The sequence below is a fragment of the Carcharhinus amblyrhynchos genome, unplaced genomic scaffold, assembly GCF_965287045.1.
Source record: "Carcharhinus amblyrhynchos unplaced genomic scaffold, sCarAmb.v2.hapA chromosome_162, whole genome shotgun sequence".
NCBI lineage: Eukaryota > Metazoa > Chordata > Chondrichthyes > Carcharhiniformes > Carcharhinidae > Carcharhinus > Carcharhinus amblyrhynchos.
The window spans coordinates 231,844-254,279 of record NW_027649902.1 but is presented as its reverse complement, the minus strand read 5'-3'; the positions used below and the strand labels follow the sequence as shown (position 1 = coordinate 254,279).

Sequence of the window (22,436 nt, the reverse complement as noted above, 5' to 3'; positions counted from 1 at the left end):
CTTTTGGAAGTGATTTTCCCACCCAGCTTTTCCTGGTCATTTTCTAGAACCCTTCTCCGGGATTCGAACTCCCGATCCAGGCTGCCTCACTCTCCCAGTGTTTTGCTTTAGAATCACAGAATCCCTGCTGTGCAGAAGGACTCCATTCGGCCCATCGAGTCTGTGCTGACCACAATCCCACCCAGGCCCTATCCCTGTAACCCCACACGTTTACCCTGCTGCTCCTGATTCTAAGGGGCAATTTAGCATGGCTAATCCACTTAACCTGCACATCTTTGGACACTAAAGGGCAATTTAGAATGAATCCACCCTAACCTGCACATCTTTGGACACTAAGGGGCAATTTAGCATGGCCAATCCCCCTAACCAGCACATCTTTGGACACTAAGGGGTAATTTAGCACGGCCAATCCACCTAACCTGCACATCTTTGGACACTAAGGGGCAATTTAGCATGGCCAATCCACCTAACCTGCACATCTTTGGACACTAAGGGGCAATTTAGCATGGCCAATCCACCTAACCTGCACATCTTTGGACACTAAGGGGCAATTTAGCATGGCCAATCCCCCTAACCAGCACATCTTTGGACACTAAGGGGCAATTTAGCATGGCCAATCCACCTAACCTGCACATCTTTGGACACTAAGGGGCAATTTAGCATGGCCAATCCACCTAACCTGCACATCTTTGGACACTAAGGGGCAATTTAGCATGGCCAATCCACCTAACCTGCACATCTTTGGACACTAAGGGGTAATTTAGCATGGCAAATCCACCTAACCTACACATCTTTATACACTGAGGGGCAATTTAGCATGGCCAATCCACCTAACCTATGCATCTTTATACACTGAGGGGCAATTTAGCATGGCCAATCCACCTAACCTGCACATCTTTGGACACTAAGGGGCAATTTAGCATGGCCAATCCCCCTAACCAGCACATCTTTGGACACTAAGGGGGAATTTAGCATGGCCAATCCACCTAACCTGCACATCTTTGGACACTAAGGGGCAATTTAGCATGGCCAATCCACCTAACCTGCACATCTTTGGACACTAAGGGGCAATTTAGCATGGCCAATCCACCTAACCTGCACATCTTTGGACACTAAGGGGTAATTTAGCATGGCAAATCCACCTAACCTACACATCTTTATACACTGAGGGGCAATTTAGCATGGCCAATCCACCTAACCTACGCATCTTTATACACTGAGGGGCAATTTAGCATGGCCAATCCACCTAACCTGCACATCTTTGGACACTAAGGGGCAATTTAGCATGGACAGTTCACGTAACCCACACATCCTTGGACTGTGGGACGAAGCCAGAGCACCCGGAGGACATGGGTAGAATGTGCAGACTCCACCCAGGCAGTGACCCAAGCTGGGAATTAAAGCCTGGTCCCTGGCATTGTGAGGCAGCAGTGCTCACCACTGTCCCACTGAGCCGCCAACTTGAGATTTCCATCTGTCTGTCCAAGTAACATCGATGCTAAACTCAGACCCTTCTCAGATCGCGCTTTCCTGATTCAGGCAACTCTCGGGCCTAAATTCCACCCCTCCTGCCCTTCAGCAGGTTTTTATCTTGAGGCGGGTGGGGACACAGACCTCTTTCCCCACCTCTTAGCCTCACTCCCAAAGCTGAGTGCGGTACCAACTCAGCCACGACTGGGCAGCACCATGGCATAGCGGTTTGCACTGCTGCCTCACAGCGCCAGGAACCCAGATTCAAGACCAGCCTGTCTGTGTGGAGTTTGCACATTCTCCCTGTGTCTCCGCGGGTTTCCTCTGGTTTACTCCTGCAGTCCAAAGGTGTGCACGTTGGGTGGATTGGCGATGTTAAATTGCCCCTCAGTGTCCAAAGTTGTGTAGATTACGTGGATTGGCCTTGCTAAATTGCCCCTTAGTATCCAAAGATGTGTAGGTTACGTGGATTGGTCATGCTAAATTGCCTCTTAGTGTCCAAAGAGGTGCAGGTTAGATGGATTGGCCATGCTAAAGTGCCCCGTAGTATCCAAAGATGTGCAGGTTAGGTGGATTGGCTATGCCAGATTGCCCCTTGGTGTCCAAAGATGTGCAGGTTAGGTGGATTGGCCATGCTAAATTGCCTCTTTGTGTCCAAAGATGTGCAGGTTAGGTGGATTGGCCATGCTAAATTGCCCCTTAGTGTCCAAAGATGTGCAGGTTAGGTGGATTGGCCATGCTAAATTGCCTCTTCGTGTCCAAAGATGTGCAGGTTAGATGGATTGGCCATGCTAAATTGCCCCGTAGTATCCAAAGATGTGCAGGTTAGATGGATTGGCCTGTTAAATTGCCCCTTTGTGTCAGTGGGGTTAAATACATGGGGTTACGGGGATAGGGCCTGGACAGGGATTGTTGTCGGTGCAGACTCGATGGGCCAAATGGCCTCCTCCTGCACTGTGGGAATTCTATGATTCTATAGATGGGTGCTTGATGGCTAGTACAGATATGATGGACAAAAGGGCCTCATTTTGCATTGCACCGTCGCGCTGGCTCTAATATTATTTGTTTGACCATTCACAGCCACACCTCCTGTGAATTTCAGGGGACCTGCAGCTCAGCCCTGGGAGTGCGTGACACATTGAGAACTCGATTTGATAGGGACTGGGCTTCATTGTTCCCTGGAAGCGATTTGGGAGTGCCGGGGGCAGCGCAGGGTCCAAGGTAAGGAATTTCTGATTTATTAGCTCTGCCGCGATACTGTGTGCAGTTTTGGTCGCCGCACTTACGCAAGGATATTTTGGCCTTGGAGGGAGTGCAGAGGAGGTTTACTAGGCTGATACCGGAGATGAGGGGGTTGAACTATGAGGAGAGGCTGAATAAACTAGGCTTGTACTCGTTAGAGTTTAGAAGAATGAGGGGAGATCTCATTGAGACGTATAAGATGTTGAATGGGATGGATAGGATAGAGGTGGAGAGACTCTTCCCACTCAGAAAGGACAGTAGGACTAGGGGGCACAGCCTCAAGATAAAGGGGGGGCGGTTTAGAACAGAGTTGAGGAGGAACTTCTTCACTCAAAGGGTGGTGAATCTCTGGAATTCTCTGCCCGTTGAAGTGGTGGAGGCTGCCTCGCTAAATATTTTTAAGACGCGGGTTGATGGGTTTTCGATAAGCGAGGGGATTAAGGGTTATGGGGAGAGGGCGGGAATGTGGAACTGAGACACAACAGATCAGCCATGATCTTATTGAATGGCGGGGCAGGCTCGAAGGGCTGGATGGCCCTACTCCTGCTCCTATTTCCTATGTTCTTAAATTAACTCCGACTTTGCCACCAGCCGGTCCCCGAGTCAGTCTAATTCTGCCGGAAGTTGGAACTCGCTGTCCCGGTGACGGTGACGTTACGGAGAGAGGGCTGCAGCTTCCACCGCTGCTCCCGGTACCGGCAGGGTTCCCGGACGCAGCCAGCTTGAAATTTCCGCAGCCTGCTCGGAGGCGTTCCGCGTGCCTTCCAGTCTTCAAATCGCGCCCGCGAATTTATGCTGGCAAAGTGAGAAAGACAGGGTTTGTGTTTACACGGAACCCCTCACAGCACATGAACGGCGACACAGTGGGTCAGCACGGCTGCCTCACAGCACACGGGACCCGGGTTCGATTCCATCCTCCGGTCACTGTGTGGGTTTCCGCCGGGTGCTCCGGTTTTCTCCCGCAGTCAAAAGATGTACAAGTTACAGGGATGGGCCAAACTAAATTTCCCCTTAGTATCCAAAGATGTGCAGGTTAGGTGGATTGGCCATGCTAAATTGCCCCTTAGTATCCAAAGATGTGCAGGTTAGGTGGATTGGCCATGCTAAATTGCCCCTTAGTGTCCAAAGATGTGCAGGTTAGATGGATCCACCATGCTAAATTGCCCCTTAGTGTCCAAAGATAGAACATAGAACATTACAGCGCAGAACAGGCCCTTCGGCCCACGATGTTGCGCCGACCAGTTAAAAAACAATGACCCTCTAACCTAAACCAATCCCTTTTCATCCATAAACCTATCCACGGATCTCTTAAACGCCCCCAAACTAGGCGCATCTACAGCTGCAGCAGGCAGGGCATTCCAATCCCTCACCACCCTCTGGGTAAAGAACCTACCCCTGACATCCGTCCTATAACTACCCCCCCTTAATTTAAAGCTATGCCCCCTCGTGCTAGCTTTCTCCATCCGAGGAAAAAGGCTATCACTATCCACCCGATCTAAACCTCTAATCATCTTATATGTTTCAATAAGATCCCCTCTTAGCCGCCTTCTTTCTAGCGAAAACAACCCCAAATCTCTCAGTCTCTCCTCATAGGACCTCCCCTCCATACCAGGCAACATCCTGGTAAACCTCCTCTGCACCCTCTCCAATGCCTCCACATCCTTCCTATAATGTGGGGACCAGAACTGCGCACAATACTCTAAGTGCGGCCGCACCAGAGTTGTGTACAGTTGCAACATGACGCTGCGACTCCTAAATTCAATCCCCCTACCAATAAACGCCAAGACACCGTATACCTTATTAACAAATGTGCAGGTTAGGTGGATTGGCCGTGCTAAATTGCCCCTGAGTGTCCAAAGATGTGCAGGTTAGGTGGATTGGCCATGCTAAATTGCCCCTTAGTGTCTAAAGATGTGCAGGTTAGGTGGATTGGCCATGCTAAGTTGTCCCTTAGTGTCCAAAGATGTGCAGGTTGGGTGGATTGGCCATGCTAAATTGCCCCTTAGTGTCCAAAGATGTGCAGGTTAGGTGGATTGGCCATGCTAAATTGTCCCTTAGTGTCCAAAGATGTGCAGGTTAGGTGGATTGGCCATGCTAAATTGCCCCTGAGTGTCCGAAGATGTGTAGGTTAGGTGGATTGGCCATGCTAAATTGCCCCTTAGTGTCCAAAGATGAGCAGGTTAGGTGGATTAGCCATGCTAAATTGTCCCTTAGTGTCCAAAGATGTGCAGGTTAGGTGGATTGGCCATGCTAAATTGCCCCTGAGTGTCCGAAGATGTGTAGGTTAGGTGGATTGGCCATGCTAAATTGTCCTTTAGTGTCCAAAGATGTGTAGCTTAGGTGGATTAGCCATGCTAAATTGTCCCTTAGTGTCCAAAGATGTGCAGGTTAGGTGGATTGGCCATGCTAAATTGCCCCTTAGTGTCCAAAGATGTGCAGGTTAGGTGGATTGGCCATGCTAAGTTGTCCCTTAGTGTCCAAAGATGTGCAGGTTGGGTGGATTGGCCATGCTAAATTGCCCCTTAGTGTCCAAAGATGTGCAGGTTAGGTGGATTGGCCATGCTAAATTGTCCCTTAGTGTCCAAAGATGTGCAGGTTAGGTGGATTGGCCATGCTAAATTGCCCCTGAGTGTCCGAAGATGTGTAGGTTAGGTGGATTGGCCATGCGAAATTGCCCCTTAGTGTCCAAAGATGAGCAGGTTAGGTGGATTAGCCATGCTAAATTGTCCCTGAGTGTCCAAAGATGTGCAGGTTAGGTGGATTGGCCATGCTAAATTGCCCCTGAGTGTCCGAAGATGTGTAGGTTAGGTGGATTGGCCATGGTAAATTGTCCCTTAGTGTCCAAAGATGTGTAGGTTAGGTGGATTAGCCATGCTAAATTGTCCCTTAGTGTCCAAAGATGTGCAGGTTAGGTGGATTGGCCATGCTAAATTGCCCCTTAGTGTCCAAAGATGTGCAGGTTGGGTGGATTGGCCATGCTAAATTGCCCCTCAGTGTCCAAAGATGTGCAGGTTAGGTGGATTGGCCGTGCTAAATTGTCCCTTAGTGTCCAAAGATGTACAGGTTAGGTGGATTGGCCATGCTAAATTGCCCCTTAGTGTCCAAAGATATGCAGGTTAGGTGGATTGGCCATGCTAAATTGCCCCTGAGTGTCCAAAGATGCGCTGGTTAGGTGGATTGGCCATGCTAAATTGCCCCTGAGTGTCCGAAGATGTGTAGGTTAGGTGGATTGGCCATGCTAAATTGTCCCTTAGTGTCCGAAGATGTGCAGGTTAGGTGGATTGGCCATGCTAAATTGTCGCTTAGTGTCCGAAGATGTGCAGGTTAGGTGGATTGGCCATGCTAAATTGCCCCTTAGTGTCCAAAGATGTGTAGGTTAGGTGGATTAGCCATGCTAAATTGTCCCTTAGTGTCCGAAGATGTGCAGGTTAGGTGGATTAGCCATGCTAAATTGCCCCTTAGTGTCCAAAGATGTGTAGGTTAGGTGGATTGGCCATGCTAAATTGTCCCCTTAACAGGGTAAATACATGGGTTATGAGGATCGGCCCCCGGCATGGGGGGGCTAATTATTGTTGGTGCAGGCTCCATGGGCCGAATGGCCTGCTTCTGCACTGTAGGGAGTCTATGATTCTATTAAACTTTAATTCAATTTCAGTTAAACTTTATTTATTAGTGTCACAAGTAGGCTTACATTAGCACCGCCGTGAGGTTACAGTCAAAATGCCCCGATTGCCACATTCTGGTGCCTGTTCGATTACACTCAGGGAGAATTTCGCACAGCCAATGCACCCAAACCAGCATGTCTTTCGGCAAAAGGAAACCGGAGCACCCAGAGGAAACCCACGCAGACATGGGGAGAACATGCAGACTCCACACAGACAGTGCCCCAAGGCCGGGAATCGAATCCAGTTCCCTGGCGCCGTGAGGCAGCAGCGCTAACCACCGTGCCAGCCCTAAATCACCAGATTTCTTATATTGACTGTCGGATGGTGAATAAATATTTACTAGGATGTCGGGAGAGCTTGGTTTGTTCTCACTGGAACGACAGAGGTTGAGGGGAGACCTGATAGAAGTCTACAAGATTATGAGGGGCATGGACAGAGTGGATACTCAGAAGCTTTTTCCCCCAGGGTGGGGAAGAGTCAGTTACTCGGGGGGGGAGGACACAGGTTTAAGGTGCGAGGGGCAAGGTTTAAAGGAGATGTACGAGGCAAGTTTTTTACACAGAGGGTGGTGGGTGCCTGGAACTCGCTGCCGGGGGAGGTAGTGGAAGTGGATACGGTAGTGACTTTTAAGGGGTGTCTGGACAAATACATGAATAGGGTGGAAATAGAGGGATATGGTCCCTGGAAGGGGAGGGGGTTTTAGTTCAGTCGGGGCAGCAGGGTCGGTGCACGCTTGGAGGGGCCGAAGGGCCTGGTCTTTATTCTTTATTTTCTTTATCCTTTGTTCTTTGGACACTAAGGGGCAATTTAGCATGGCCAATCCACCTAACCTGCACATCTTTGGACACTAAGGGGCAATTTAGCATGGCCAATCCACCTAACCTGCACTTCTTTGGACACTAAGGGGCAATTTAGCACGGCCAATCCACCTAACCTACACATCTTTGGACACTAAGGGACAATTTAGCATGGCCAATCCACCTAACCTACACATCTTTGGACACTAAGGGGCAATTTAGCATGGCCAATCCACCTAACCTGCACTTCTTTGGACACTAAGGGGCAATTTAGCACGGCCAATCCACCTAACCTGCACATCTTTGGACACTAAGGGGCAATTTAGCACGGCCAATCCACCTAACCTACACATCTTTGGACACTAAGGGACAATTTAGCATGGCCAATCCACCTAACCTACACATCTTTGGACACTAAGGGGCAATTTAGCATGGCCAATCCACCTAACCTGCACTTCTTTGGACACTAAGGGGCAATTTAGCACGGCCAATCCACCTAACCTGCACATCTTTGGACACTAAGGGGCAATTTAGCATGGCCAATCCACCTAACCTGCACACCTTTGGACACTAAGGGGCAATTTAGCATGGCCAATCTACCTAACCAGCACATTTTTGGACACCAAGGGACAATTTACCCTGGCCAATCCACCTAACCTGCACATCTTTGGACACTAAGGGGCAATTTAGCATAGCCAATCTACCTAACCAGCACATTTTTGGACACCAAGGGACAATTTACCCTGGCCAATCCACCTAACCTGCACATCTTTGGACACTAAGGGACAATTTAACATGGTCAATCCATGTAACCTGCACATTTTTGGACACCAAGGGACAATTTAACATGGTCAATCCATGTAACCTGCACATCTTTGGACAGTAAGGGGCAATTTAACATGGCCAATCCACCAAATGTTTTGAACACAGCACTGTGAGGTGGTGTATGCCCAGATATTTTTTCTCGAATTCAAATTCCACCGTCTGCCGTGGCGGGATTCGATCCCGGATCCCCAGACCATTAGCTGAGTTTCTGGATGACTAGTTTTGTGACAGTACACTCCACCATTGCCTCCCTGTGCTGTAGGAAGATCACAGAAGCCCTACAGTGTAGAAAGAGGCCATTTGGTCCGTCGAGTTTGCACTGACCACGGCCCTACTCCCATAGATAGTCCCACATATTTTACCCACTAATCCCTCTAACCTATGCATCTCAGGACACTAACGGGCAATTTTAGCATGGCCAGTCAACCTAACCCACACACCTTTTCGCTCTCGGATAAAGAGACGATGCAGCTGATTAAATGGAGATACAGAGTCGGCTTGTTCTTTTGTTCAGTGACTGAGTCTAATCTAATCTTTACGTAAAGATTGTGTAAGGGCGGCACGGTAGCACAGTGGTCAGCACTGCTGCTTCACAGCTCCAGGGACCTGGGTTCGATTCCTGGTTCGGGTCACTGTCTGTGTTGGAGTTTGCACATTCTCCTCGTGTCTGCCTGGGCTTCCTCCGGTTTCCTCCCACTGTCCAAAGATGTGCAGGTTAGGTGGATTGGCCACGCTAAAAATTGCCCCTTCGTGTCCTGGGATGCGCAGGTTAGAGGGATTAGTGGGTAGAACATGTAGGGATACGGGGATAGGGCCTGGGTGGGATTGTGGTCAGTGCAGACTCGATGGGCCGAAGGGCCTCTTCCTGTCATGTAGGGTTCTGTGATTCTGTGATGAATGAAGCAAACAATTCAAAGCTCGTGTCGTGAGACAACCTCAACAGGGGCAGCCCGGCGGCACAGTGGGTTAGCACTGCTGTCTCACGGCGCCAGGGACCCAGGTTCGATTCCCGGCTCGGGTCACTGCCTGCGTGGAGTCTGCACGTTCTCCCCTCGAGTCTGCGTGGGTTTCCTCCCATAGTCCGAAAGACGTGCCGGTCAGGTGCTCAATTCTCTCTCAGCGTAACCCGAAAAAGCGCCAGAGTGTGGGCGACTAGGGGATTTTCACAGTAACTTCATTGCAGTGTTAATGTCAGCCTACTTGTGACAGCCATCAACAAACTTAAAAAAAAACTTCAAACTTCGATCAAAATGAAAGAGATACACATACGTATTTATTTATAGTGAAGTGACTCTTGGAGTCCATGTGTTCCCACCTCAATTTCCTTCCTGTGTTGACTCTAAGGAACAAGATCCAAAACACCAAGTTGTACTATGAATTAACCTCGACTCCAGCTTTATTTGATTTTGGCATTGGGGTGAGCTTAAGCTGTTTCCTCCAGCTATAATTCCATTGACCCACTGGGTAGTTTTTAACAAAACAAACTTTACTTAACAATGCAGTTAAAATATAATGAAAAGAGTTAGCCTCACTTTTAAAGTCTTACCAACTGGGGGAATTTTGCCGTACTAAGTTCTCCCTCAGTGTACCCGAACAGGCGCCGGTGACGAGGGGATTTTCGCAGTGACTTCATTGCGGTGTTAATTTAAGCTCACTTGTGACACTGGCAAGATGAGATGGCAAGACAAAGTACCAGACGCTGAAGTTCTCTCCAGCGCAAGTCTACCATCAGTCCACACACTGCTGATAAGAGCGCAGACCCGGTGGGCAGGTCATGTCATCCGTATGTCAGACCAGCGCATACCCAAGCCGCTCCTTCTTGGGGAACTCTCTGCTGGGAGACGCTCGCATGGAGGGCAGAAGAAACGTTACAAAGACACACTCAAAGCCTCCCTGAAATCGCTTGACATTGACACGACCACCTGGGAAACGCTGGCACAAAACCGCCCTACCTGGCGCTGCCCCATCCACCAAGGGCTGTCAAGCTCACGAAGCGAGGTGTGTACTGCTGAAGCACAACTTAAGCGCGAGCTGCGCAAGTCCAGAGCCACCAGCGCAACAACGACAGTGTCTACACGAGTCTGTCCAATATGTACCAGGACATTCCGTGCCCGAATTGGCCTGATCTTCAGACACACCACAACCAGCCTCAAAATGACTCATGGTGTCGAGGTCCTCATCGATGACGATGGACGAACAGCATCAACTTGTGACACTAATAAACACACTTTAAAACTTTAAACTTTACTTAAACGTGGCAAAGTTTAATTCTTAACAGCGAGCTGTCTCTATAGTTCCAATGTAAGTAGTATTCCCCACACACACAGACATCCTTTTTCTGAACCTGTTAGCACAGAAACTGATTGGCCCATGTGTGTGCGACTGAGGGGTTTTCACAGTAACTTCATTGCGGTGTTAATGTACTGGTGACGCTAATGAAATGAACTTTTTAAAGAAAGAATAGGGAATCAGATTGACTCAAAAAGAGTTCAGTTCAGTGGGTCAGGAGCAGATGGAAATGTAGGTCATAGAATCATAGACCCCTACAGTATGGAAAGAGGCCATTCGGCCCATCGAGCAGCACCGCTCACAATCCCACCCAGGCCCTACCCCCATATCCCTACGTATTTACCCGTGAATCCCTCTAACCTACGCATCTCAGGACACCAAGGGGCAATTTTTGGCATGGCCAGTCAACCTAATCCTCACATCTTTGGAGGAAACTGGAGCGCCCGGAGGAAACCCACGCAGGCACGGGGAGAATGTGCAAACTCCAGCACAGACAGCGACCCGAGGCCGGGAATCGAACCCGGGTGATCCTTGGAGCCGTGAAGCAGCAGTGCTAACCCGCTGTGCAGGATGGGCCTATTTGTGGATTTTGGGGGGGGGTTCTTCCAGTCGTGAGGGGTACATCCGTTGCAAGCAATAAAAGAACTAACTTCAGAAAGTAAATCAAAGAGAAAGGTTGAATAATGAAACTTCATTACTCCAACACTGGGTGGGATATTAAAGGGTGTGGGGAGTGAGGGGGAGAGTGGGATTAGACTGGGTGGGATATTAAAGGGTGTGGGGAGTGAGGGGGAGAGTGGGATTAGACTGGGTGGGATATTAAAGGGTGCGGGGAGTGAGGGGGGAGAGTGGGGTTAGACTGGGTGGGATATTAAAGGGTGCGGGGAGTGAGGGGGAGAGTGGGATTAGACTGGGTGGGATATTACAGTGTGCGGGGAGTGAGGGGGAGAGTGGGATTAGACTGGGTGGGATATTAAAGGGTGCGGGGAGTGAGAGGGGAGAGTGGGATTAGACTGGGTGGGATATTACAGGGTGCGGGGAGTGAGGGGGAGAGTGGGATTAGACTGGGTGGGATATTAAAGGGTGCGGGGAGTGAGAGGGGAGAGTGGGATTAGACTGGGTGGGATATTAAAGGGTGCGAGGAGTGAGGGGGAGAGTGGGATTAGACTGGGTGGGATATTAAAGGGAGCGGGGAGTGCGGGGGGAGAGTGGGATTAGACAGGGTGGGATATTAAAGGGTGCGGGGAGTGCGGGGGGAGAGTGGGATTAGACAGGGTGGGATAATAAAGGGTGCGGGGAGTGAGGGGGAGAGTGGGATTAGACTGGGTGGGATAATAAAGGGTGCGGGGAGTGAGGGGGAGAGGGGATTAGACTGGGTGGGATATTAAAGGGTGCGAGGAGTGAGGGGGAGAGTGGGATTAGACTGGGTGGGATATTAAAGGGTGTGGGGAGTGAGGGGGGAGGGTGGGGTTAGACTGGGTGGGATATTACAGGGTGCGGGGAGTGAGGGGGGAGGGTGGGGTTAGACTGGGTGGAATATTAAAGGGTGCGAGGAGTGAGGGGGGAGGGTGGGATTAGACTGGGTGGGATATTAAAGGGTGCGAGGAGTGAGGGGGAGAGTGGGATTAGACTGGGTGGGATATTAAAGGAGCGGGGAGTGAGGGGGAGAGTGGGATTAGACTGGGTGGGATATTTTGTTGGATTTGGAATAAACAGGGATTGCTGCTTCCATTGGGAAAATTTGGGCAGGGGGTTGAATTTCAGATTGAGAATGCAATGAGCTTCCTTTGACCTACTTATAGTGCGTAACATATTGGAGCAGTAATAAGCCGATTTGCCCATTTGACTTGCTCTGCCCTTTACTCCAGTTTCCTGCCTCTCCCCGATAACCCTCAGCTACCTTGTCAATCAAAAATCTGTCTAAGTAAGCCTCGAATATATTATCGAATTATAGAATCCCTGCAGCACAGGAGGATCCCATTCAGCCCATCAGGTCTGCTCTGTATTTCCGACAGAGCATCTTGATGCGGGGCCCTATCCCCGTAGCCCCACATATTTATCCTGCTAATCCCTCAAACCTACACGTCTTTGGACAACAAAGGTCCTTTTATATGGCCAATCCACCTCTTGAAAGTTTATTAATTCATCACAATAGACTTACATTAACACTGCATTGAAGTTACTGTGAAAATCCCCAAGTCACCGCACTCCGGCGCCTGTTCGGGTTACACTGAGGGAGAGTTTAGCATGGCCAGTGCACCCTAACCAGCACGTCTTTTGGACTGTGGGAGGATACCGGAGCACCCGGAGGAAACCCACGCAGACACGGGGAGAATGTGCAGACTCCACACAGACAGTGACTCGAGGTCGGGAATCGAACCCGGGTCCCTGGCGCTGTGAGGCAGCAGTGCTAACCCACTGTGCCACCATTCCTCACCTTGATTTTCTTATTTATTTCCGGTATGTCACTGGCTGTGTCCACCATTTGTCACCCATCCCTAGTTGCCCCTTGAGATAGAACATAGAACATAGAACATTACAGCGCAGAACAGGCCCTTCGGCCCACGATGTTGCGCCGACCAGTTACAAAAACAATGACCCACTAGCCTATACCAATCCCATTTCGTCCATAAACCTATCCAGAGATCTCTTAAACGCCCCCAAACTAGACGCATTTACAACTGCAGCAGGCAGGGCATTCCAATCCCTCACCACCCGCTGGGTAAAGAACCTACCCCTGACATCCGTCCTGTAGCTACCCCCCCTTAATTTAAAGCCATGCCCCCTCGTGCTAGCTTTCTCCATCCGAGGAAAAAGGCTATCACTATCCACCCTATCTAAACTCACACACACTCTCTCACACACATTCACACACACACAGACACACACTCACTCACACACACACACACACACTCTACACCTCCAACCTTTGAGGCCAGTGACTTGAGATTTATCGATCGTCCGTTTGGTCGGAACGATTGGGCAATCGGCCAGTCAGGGAGGTGTGGGGGGGTGCAGCAGGGGTGCAAGGTGAAGAGGGGCATAACCTATGGGTGTGTGGCAGTGGCATGGGAAATTGGCGGACAGTGAGATGGCAGGCGGGCGGTTCTGGGAAACAGAGCGCGGAGACGTTTTAAGCTGTGGCGTTTTTGGTTAAAACTCGGGAACCGGCCAATAAAGCGAGACCGCCTTGGCTGAGAGTTTTCTTCTACTCTTAAAAATAAAGAGCTCTGTCTTGCCCAGTCTGTTTTTTAAACACCAGAATTAGCAAGCAGGAGATAATGAAGCTCTGAGTCCAAGCTGAGGTGTTTGAATTGGGAAGGGAGTGATTCACTATTTGCTCCAGATAAGACCAAGGTTTGTGTTCAGAGTTCGTGTCAACAGGCGCATGCATTCAGCTCACATAAAGCGTTCCAAGAGAGAGAACAGCAGGGACTTGCAGTGCAGAGTTTACATCTGGAATCTCTCCCTCTCTGTGTGTGTGTGCGTGCGTGTGTATCTCTTAAGGGCACAGAACTACTCAAGACATCCGGCTTTCACTGCTGGGCTGAGAACTTGAAGTCAGGAGGAAGCTTAACTTGGGCGTCTGAAGGTAACGCAGTTTTGGAACCGGTTCATTGTATCACATTGGAAGCCAGCTGTGTGGTAAGCGGTGGCACGGAGGTTAGCACCGCTGCCTCGCATACTCTAGCCTTGGGTTGGCACATTCGCCCCCCCCCCGTGTATGCTGTTCTTGAATTGGTCAGTACTTGATCTCAGATTTTTGTACCTTCTTCCCAACAGAAGAGAGAGTGCGTCGGGGCGGGGGGTCCTTGATTATGCCGGCTGCTTTTCCCCGAGGCAGCGGGAAGTGTAGACGGAGTCAATGGATGGGAGGCTGGTTTGCGTGATGGGACTGGGCTACATTCACAAGCCCTTTGGGCTCTTGGGCAGAGCAGGAGCCCATACCAAGCTGTGATACATCTGGAAAGGATGCTTTCTGTGGCGCGTCTGAGAAGGAAAGGAGAGGGTGCAGAATGTAGTGTTACAGTCACAGCGAGGGTGTAGAGAAAGATCAACTTAATGCGAGGTGAGTTTATTCAAAGGTCTGACAGCAGCAGGGAAGAAGCTGTTCTTGAGTCGGTCGGTACGGGACCTCAGAGTTTTGTATCTTTTTCCCGACGGAAGAAGGTGGAAGAGAGAATGTCCGGGGTGTGTGTTGGGGGGGGTCCTTGATTATGCCGGCTGCTTTTCCCCGAGGCAGCGGGAAGTGTAGACGGAGTCAATGGATGGGAGGCTGGTTTGTGTGATGGATTGGGCTACATTCACGACCCTTTTGTAGTTCCTTGCGGTCTTGGGCAGAGCAGGAGCCCAGACCAAGCTGTGATACAACCAGAAAGGATGCTTTCTATGGTGCATCTGGTGGGAGGGTGTGGGACTAATTGGAAAGCTCTTTCAGTGAGCTAGCACAGGTAGGCTGGGCCAAATGACCTCCATCTGTGCTGCTACCGTTCATTCAGTGATATTCACTCCCACTGGGGAGGTGATGGCCCAGTGGTATTATCGCTAGACTATTCATCCAGAGACTGAGCTAATGTTCTGGGCGACCCGGGTTCGAATCCCGCCACGGCAGAGGGTGGAATTTGAACTCAATAAAAAAAAATCTGGGATTAAGAATCTACTGATGACCCATTGTGGGAAAAACCCATTTGGTTCCCTTTAGGGAAGGAAATCTGCCGTCCTTACCCCGGTCTGGCCTACATGTGACTCCAGGGACACACAGCAATGTGGTTGACTCTCTACTGCCCCTCCAAGGGGCAACTAGGGATGGGCAATAAATGCTGGCCCAGCCAGCCACACCCATGTCCCGGGAATGAATAAAAAAAAACACTCTCAGAATGGGAATTTCTACTGTCAAACCTCTTTCTGCTATGAATTTTTTTTTTGTAAAATTTATTTATTAGTGTCACAAATCGGCTTGCATTAACACTGCAATGAAGTTACTGTGAAAGTCTCCTAGTCGCCATATTCCAGCGTCTGTTCGGGTAACACTGAGGGACAATTCAGCACGGCCAACACAGCTAACCAGCACGTCTTTCGGACTGTGGGAGGAAACCAGAGCACCCGGAGGAAACCCACGCAGACACATACAGCACATAGCACTGCTGCGTCTCAGCGTCAGAGACCCGGGTTCGATTCCCGGCTCGGGTCACTGTCTGTGTGGAGTCTGCATGTTCTCCGCCCGTGTCTGTGTGAGTTTCTTCTGGGTGCTCCAGTTTCTTCCGCCACAGTCCAAAGAGGTGTGGGTTAGGTGGATTGGCCATGCTAAATTACCCCTTAGTGTCCAAAGGTATGTAAGTTAGGTGGATTGGCCATGCTAAATTGCCCCTTAGTGTCCAAAGATGTGCAGGTTAGGTGGATTGGCCATGCTAAATTGCCCCTTAGTGTCCAAAGATGTGCAGGTTAGGTGGATTGGCCATGCTAAATTGCTCCTTAGTATCCAAAGATGTGCAGGTTAGGTGGATTGGCCATGCTAAATTGCCCCTTAGTGTCCAAAGATGTGTAGGTTAGGTGGATTAGCCATGCTAAATTGCTCCTTAGTGTCCAAAGATGTGCAGGTTAGGTGGATTGGCCATGCTAAATTGCCCCTTAGTGTCCAAAGATGTGCAGGTTAGGTGGATTGGCCATGCTAAATTGCCCCTTAGTATCCAAAGATGTGTAGGTTAGGTGGATTGGCCATGCTAAATTGCCCCTTAGTGTCCAAAGATGTGTAGGTTAGGTGGATTGGTCATGCTAAATTGCCCCTTAGTATCCAAAGATATGTAGGTTAGGTGGATTGGCCATGCTAAATTGCCCCTTAGTGTCCAAAGATGTGCAGGTTAGGTGGATTGGCCATGCTAAATTGCCCCTTAGTATCCAAAGATGTGTAGGTTAGGTGGATTGGCCATGCTAAATTGCCCCTTAGTGTCCAAAGATGTGTAGGTTAGGTGGATTGGTCATGCTAAATTGCCCCTTAGTATCCAAAGATATGTAGGTTAGGTGGATTGGCCATGCTAAATTGCCCCTTAGTGTCCAAAGATGTGCGGGTTAGGTGGATTGGCCATGCTAAATTGCCCCTTAGTGTCCAAAGATGTGCGGGTTAGGTGGATTGGCCATGCTGAATTACCCCTTAGTGTCCAAAGATGTGCAGGTTAAGTAGATTGGCCATGCTGAATTGCCGCTTGGTGTTGGGGGAAGTAGCTAGGATAAATACATGGGGATAGGCGTTGGGTGGGATTGTGGTCGGTGCAGCCTCGATGGGCCGAATGGTCTCCTTCCACACTGTAGGGATACATTGGTGGGAGTGGGAATGTGGCGGAAATTGAAGCCAGCTCCCTGGCGCTGTGAGACAGCAGTGCTAACCCACTGTGCCACCCCAAATTGGAATTTGGAATTTGCATTTCCACGATGAAAATGCCTTTGTGTTTTGAACGTTCCTGCCAAGCTGCTGCGCTCAATCGATCTGTTTTGAATCCCTGCCCTCCAGCATAAGCGCGACAGCATTTGGAGTCACTTTCTCTTTGGCGTGTTTGCCAGATGGAAACCTACGTTAGAGCCGTGTTTTGCATGCACTGGGGAAGGCGGTGGTCTCGTGGCAATGTCCTCGGAATTGAAGGCAGAGAAACCCAGATTAAACCTCTGGGGGAGGGGCACGGGTTCCGATCCCTCCCTGGCAGCTGGTGGAATTGAAATTCCATTAATAAAATCTGGAATTATAAAGCTAGTAACGGTGACTGACAACTTTTTATCAATTGTCACATGATAGAGCGAAAAGTATTGTTTCTTGTGCGCTGTACAGACAAAGCATGCCGTTCATAGAGAAGGAAAGGAGAGGGTGCAGAATGGAGTGTTACAGTCATAGCGAGGGTGTAGAGAAAGATCAACTTAATATTTGATTTGATTTATTATTGTCACATGTATCGGGATACAGTGAAAAGTATTGTGTCTTGCGCACTATGCAAAGCATACCATTCATAGACAAGGAAAGGAGGGGGTGCAGAATGTAGTATTACAGTCACAGCGAGGGTGTAGAGAAAGATCAACTTAATATTTGATTTGATTTATTATTGTCACATGTATCGGGATACAGTGAAAAGTATTGTTTCTTGCGCACGATGCAGACAAAGCATACCATTCATAGAGAAGGAAAGGAGAGGGTGCAGAATGTAGTGTTACAGTCACAGCTAGGGTATAGAGAAAGATCAACTTAATATTTGATTTGATTTATTATTGTCACGTATTGGGATACAGTGAAAAGTATTGTGTCTTGCGCACTATGCAGACAAAGCATACCGTTCATAGAGAAGGAAAGGAGAGGGTGCAGAATGTAGTGTTACAGTCACAGCGAGGGTGTAGAGAAAGATCAGCCTTATATTTGATTTTATTTATTATGGTCACGTATTGGGATACAGTGAAAAGTATTGTGTCTTGCGCACTATGCAGACAAAGCATACCATTCATAGAGAAGGAAAGGAGAGGGTGCAGAATGTAGTGTTACAGTCACAACGAGGGTGTAGAGAAAGATCAACATATTCCCACGTATTTACCCTGCTCGCCCGCCAACACCAAGCGGCAATTTAGCATGGCTAGTTCACCGAACCTGCACATCTTTGGACAGTGGGAGGAGACTGGAGCACTGGGAGGAAACCCATGCAGACACGGGGAGAACGCGCAAACTCACACTCACCACCCTCTGAGTGAAAGATTTGCCCCTGTGGACACTTTTGTATGTCTCCCCTCTCACCTTAAACCTGTGCCCTCTAGTTTAAGACTCCCCTACCTTTGGGGAAAAGATATTGACTATCTCGCCGATCTGTGCCCCTCATTATTTTATAGACCTCTATAAGATCTCCCCTCAGCCTCCTACGCTTCAGAGAAAAAAGTCCCAGTCTATCCAGCCTCTCCTTATAACTCAATCCATCAAGTCCCAGTAGCATCCTAGTAAATCTTTTCTGCGCTCTTTCTAGTTTAGTAGTCTCCTCTCTAAAACGACCATGGAGCATCTGCGTGGGTTTCCTCCGGGTGCTCCTGTTTCCTCCCACAGTCTGAAAGATGTGCTGTTTGGGTGCTAAATTCCCCTTCGCCGTACTCGAACAGGCGCTGGAGTGTGGCGACTAGGGGATCTTCACTGTCACTTCACTGCAGCGGGAGGAGACTGGAGCACCCGGAGGAAACCCGCGCAACCTTGGGGTCGAATTTGCGGATTTCCACGGAGACGGTGACCCAGGCCGGGAATCGAACGTCGGTCCCCGGCGCTGTGAGGCAGCGGTGCTAACCACCGTGGAACTGAGATGAGGAGGAGTTCCCTCAGCCAGAGGGTGGAGGGGGGGGTGGTGAACCTGTAGAATTCGTTGCCCCAGAGGAGGCCGGATCACTGAGCGTATCGGAGACAGAGATAGATAGGTTCCCGATTGGTGGAGGCTGCCTCGCTAAATATTTTTAAGACGCAGGTTGATGGGTTTTTGATAAGCGAGGGGATTAAGGGTTATGGGGGGGAGGGCGGGAATGTGGAACTGAGCCACGACAGATCAGCCATGATCTTATTGAATGGCGGGGCAGGCTCGAAGGGCTAGATGGCCTACTCCTGCTCCTATTTCTTATGATTGGTCAAAGGTTATGGGGAAAAGGCGGGAGAATGGGATTGAGAAACTTATCAGCCATGACGGAGCAAACCCGATGGGCCGAATGGTCTAATTCTACTCCTATGGCTTACGTTCTTACGTGGATAGGGTAAAGTGCTCTTTTGGAGAGTTGGCGCAGCCTCGATGGCCTCTTCTACACCGTGAGGGGCCCCAATGCTAGGTTCTATTCAACGTCGCCATGGTTCTGGCTTCACTCTTGGCACGGAGGTAATCGAATAGGCCAAAGATGTTTGTTCGACAGCATCCCCCCCCCCCCCGTTCGCAACCAAGTTGCCTTGCCAAATGTGTGAGTTGGCAATCCCTGAAGCCTTTCTCACATGCTGTCAATCAGTGGAGTAGGCCCCATGGCCGGGGACACTGATTAATTCCAGACACTTCCTTCAGGGCCTGATGTATGAACCTGGCTCCCTCTGGAAATCTGATCCGATCTCTCTCTCTCTCCCTCTCTCTCTCTCCTTCGGTTGAGAGTTAACCCCTCGTCTCAACTCCAAACGGTGCGCGTGGAGTAGGTCTTAGCCTCTTGGTGAGCCGAGGTTGACCAAATCAGCCCCACACGCACCGTCGGAACTGTTTGGGGGTGTTGGGGGAAGGTTCACTTCGGAAAAAAAAAACTTGTGTGATTTATTACGACGAACAGTACAGGCCCTTCGGCCCTCGATGTTGTGCCGAGCTATGTCCGAACCCAAGATCAAGCTACCCCACTCCCTATCATTCTGGAGTGCTCCATGTGCCTATCCAATAACCGCTTGGAAGTTCCTAAAGTGTCCGACTCCACTATCACAGTCCATTCCACACCCCAACCACTCTCTGAGTGAAGAACCTACCTCGGACATCCCTCCTATATCTCCCCTCTGGACCCTTTTGTATCTCTCCCCTCTCACCTTAAACCTGTGACCTCTAGTTTTAGACTCCCCTACCTTTGGGAAAAGATATTGACTATCGAGCTGATCTGTGCCCCTCATTATTTTATAGACCTCTATAAAATCACCCCTCTACGCTCCAGAGAAAAAAGTCCCAGTCTGTCCAGCCTCTCCTTATAACTCAATCCATCAAGTCCCGGTGGCATCCTAGTGAATCTTTTCTGCCCTCTTTAGAGTTTAATAGTATCTCGGACATCCCTCCTTATCTCCCACCCTGAACCTTATAGTTATGCCCCCTACTAACAGCTACATCCACCCGAGGAAATAGTCTCTGAATGTCCACTCTATCGATCCCCCTCATCATCTTATAAACCTCTATTAAGTCGCCTCTCATCCTCCTCCGCTCCAAAGAGAAAAGCCCCAGCTCCCTCAACCTTTCCTCATAAGACCTACCCTCCAAACCAGGCAGCATCCTGGTAGATAGAACATAGAACATAGAACATTACAGCGCAGGACAGGCCCTTCGGCCCACGATGTTGCGCCGACCAGTTAAAAAACAATGACCCTCTAACCTAAACCAATCCCTTTCCATCCATAAACCTATCCACAGATCTCTTAAATGCCCCCAAACTAGGCGCATTTACAACTGCAGCAGGCAGGGCATTCCAGTCCCTCACCACCCTCTGGGTAAAGAACCTACCCCTGACATCCGTCCTATAACTACCACCCCTTAATTTAAAGCCATGCCCCCTCGTGCTAGCTTTCTCCTCTGCACTGTCTCCAATGCTTCCACATCCTTCTCAATCCTTATTTACTACCCGCTACTTGGGGCGGCACTGTGGCGCAGTGGGTTAGCACTGCTGCCTCACAGCGCCAGGGATCCGGGTTCAATTCCCGGCTCGCTGTCTGTGTGGAGGCTGCACATTCTCCCCGTGTCTGCGTGGGCTTCCTCCGGGTGCCCCGGTTTCCTCCCACACTCCAAAGATGTGCCGGCTAGGTGGGTTGACTGCTAAAATTCTCCGAACATACGCCAGAGTGTGGCAATTTTCACAGTAGCTTCCTTGCAGTGTGAATGTAAGCCTACTTGTGACAAATACATAAACTTTATTGCCCACACGTGGGTTTCTATCCCTCTGTTGACCCCCTGTTCATGTGCCAATCATGATACAGCTTGAACGTTGCGAATGGGATGCTTCCACCACCTCAACTGGCAGAGTGTTCCAGGCAAAATCACCTCTGGTTCCCTCCAGCCTGCTCTGCCACACTATAGCATCAAAGAACAAAGAACAACCCAGCACGGGAAACAGGCCCTTCGGCCCAACGAGCCCACGCCGCCGCATCCTCCTACACCTACCCTGCCCTGCGTGTCTGCAAGTGGAACTCCTAACTTAGCCAGATTCAGGGGAGAATAGTGTCAATTTGGTATACCAATCAGCCTAAGAGCACATCTTTGGGGTGTGGGAGGAAACCGGAGCACCCGGAGGAAACCCACGCAACCACAGGGAGAATGCACAAACTCCCACAGACACAGGCCCAAATCCATGTATCTGCACAGCCAGCAGTGCTAGTCACCGAGCTGTTGCGGCGCCCGTCTACCGGTCCAGGATCAAGCACACACACCGACACGAAGTACTAGGCCACTCCCGGAACCTCCAAGAGCAGCCCACGCACGACCCACCGTGTGCATGCCCCTCGTTTGACAACAGGGTGGACCTCCACCTGCGGAATAAAAAGACAAAAACGTTAACATATAAGTCTGCATTTCCGGTGTCTCCCGAGGCTCTGACCCTATTTAATAGCCCCTACTATAACCCTCCATCCTCGTTTCGCTCATGTGCCTATCTAAGTAAACCTTAAACAAGTCCAACGTTCCTGCCTCCACCACCCTACTCGGTAGCGCGTTCCATACCCCCCGACCCTCTGCGTGAAGAGCCTTCCTCTCACATCCAAATTATACCTCTCCCCCCTCACCCTTAGATCATGACCTCTGGTATTTGTACCCAGTCTAGGGAGCAGCCTCTCACTATTGACTCTATCTATTCCCTTCATTATCTTATATACCTCTATCATGTCTCCCCTCAATCTCCGTCTTTCCAAGGAGAAAAGTCCCAGTTTCTCCAACCTTTCCTCATAACTCAGCATCGTGGCTGTTCCGACATTCCTCACTTTCCTGCCCATTCCCTGTAACCCTCGATTACCATACAAAAATCTATCTAACTCTATCTTAAATTTGATTTATTGTTGTCACGTGTATTGGGATACAGTGAAAAGTATTGTTTTTTTCAGCGTTGTGTAGTCAAAGCATACCGTTCGTAGAGAAGGAAAGGAGAGGGTGCAGAATGTAGCGTTACCGTCACAGCCAGGGTGTAGAGAAAGATCAACTTAATGTGAGGTGGGTCTATTCAAGGGCGGCACGGTAGCACAGTGGGTTAGCACTGCTGCTTCACAGCTCCAGGGTCCTGAGTTCGATTCCCGGCTCGGGTCACTGTCCGTGTGGAGTTTTGCACATTCTCATCGTGTCTGTGTGGGTTTCCTCCGGGTGCTCCGGTTTCCTCCCACACTCCAAAAATGTGCGGGTTAGGTGGATTGGCTGTGCTAAAATTGCCCCTTAGTGTCCTGAGATGTGTA

The 22,436-nt window shown here is 49.8% G+C and overlaps 1 protein-coding gene across 1 annotated transcript in view; it reads left to right on the top strand.

Moving 5' to 3' along the window:
- The window catches only part of LOC145338752 (pyruvate carboxylase, mitochondrial-like), a 247,177-nt gene that overhangs the window by 59,576 nt on the left and 165,165 nt on the right, over positions 1-22,436 (top strand). Inside the window, exon 2 of the mRNA XM_080183141.1 lies at positions 2,551-2,691. The gene's annotated coding sequence lies outside the window, so the exon portion shown is untranslated. The remainder of the gene's footprint in view (positions 1-2,550; positions 2,692-22,436) is intronic.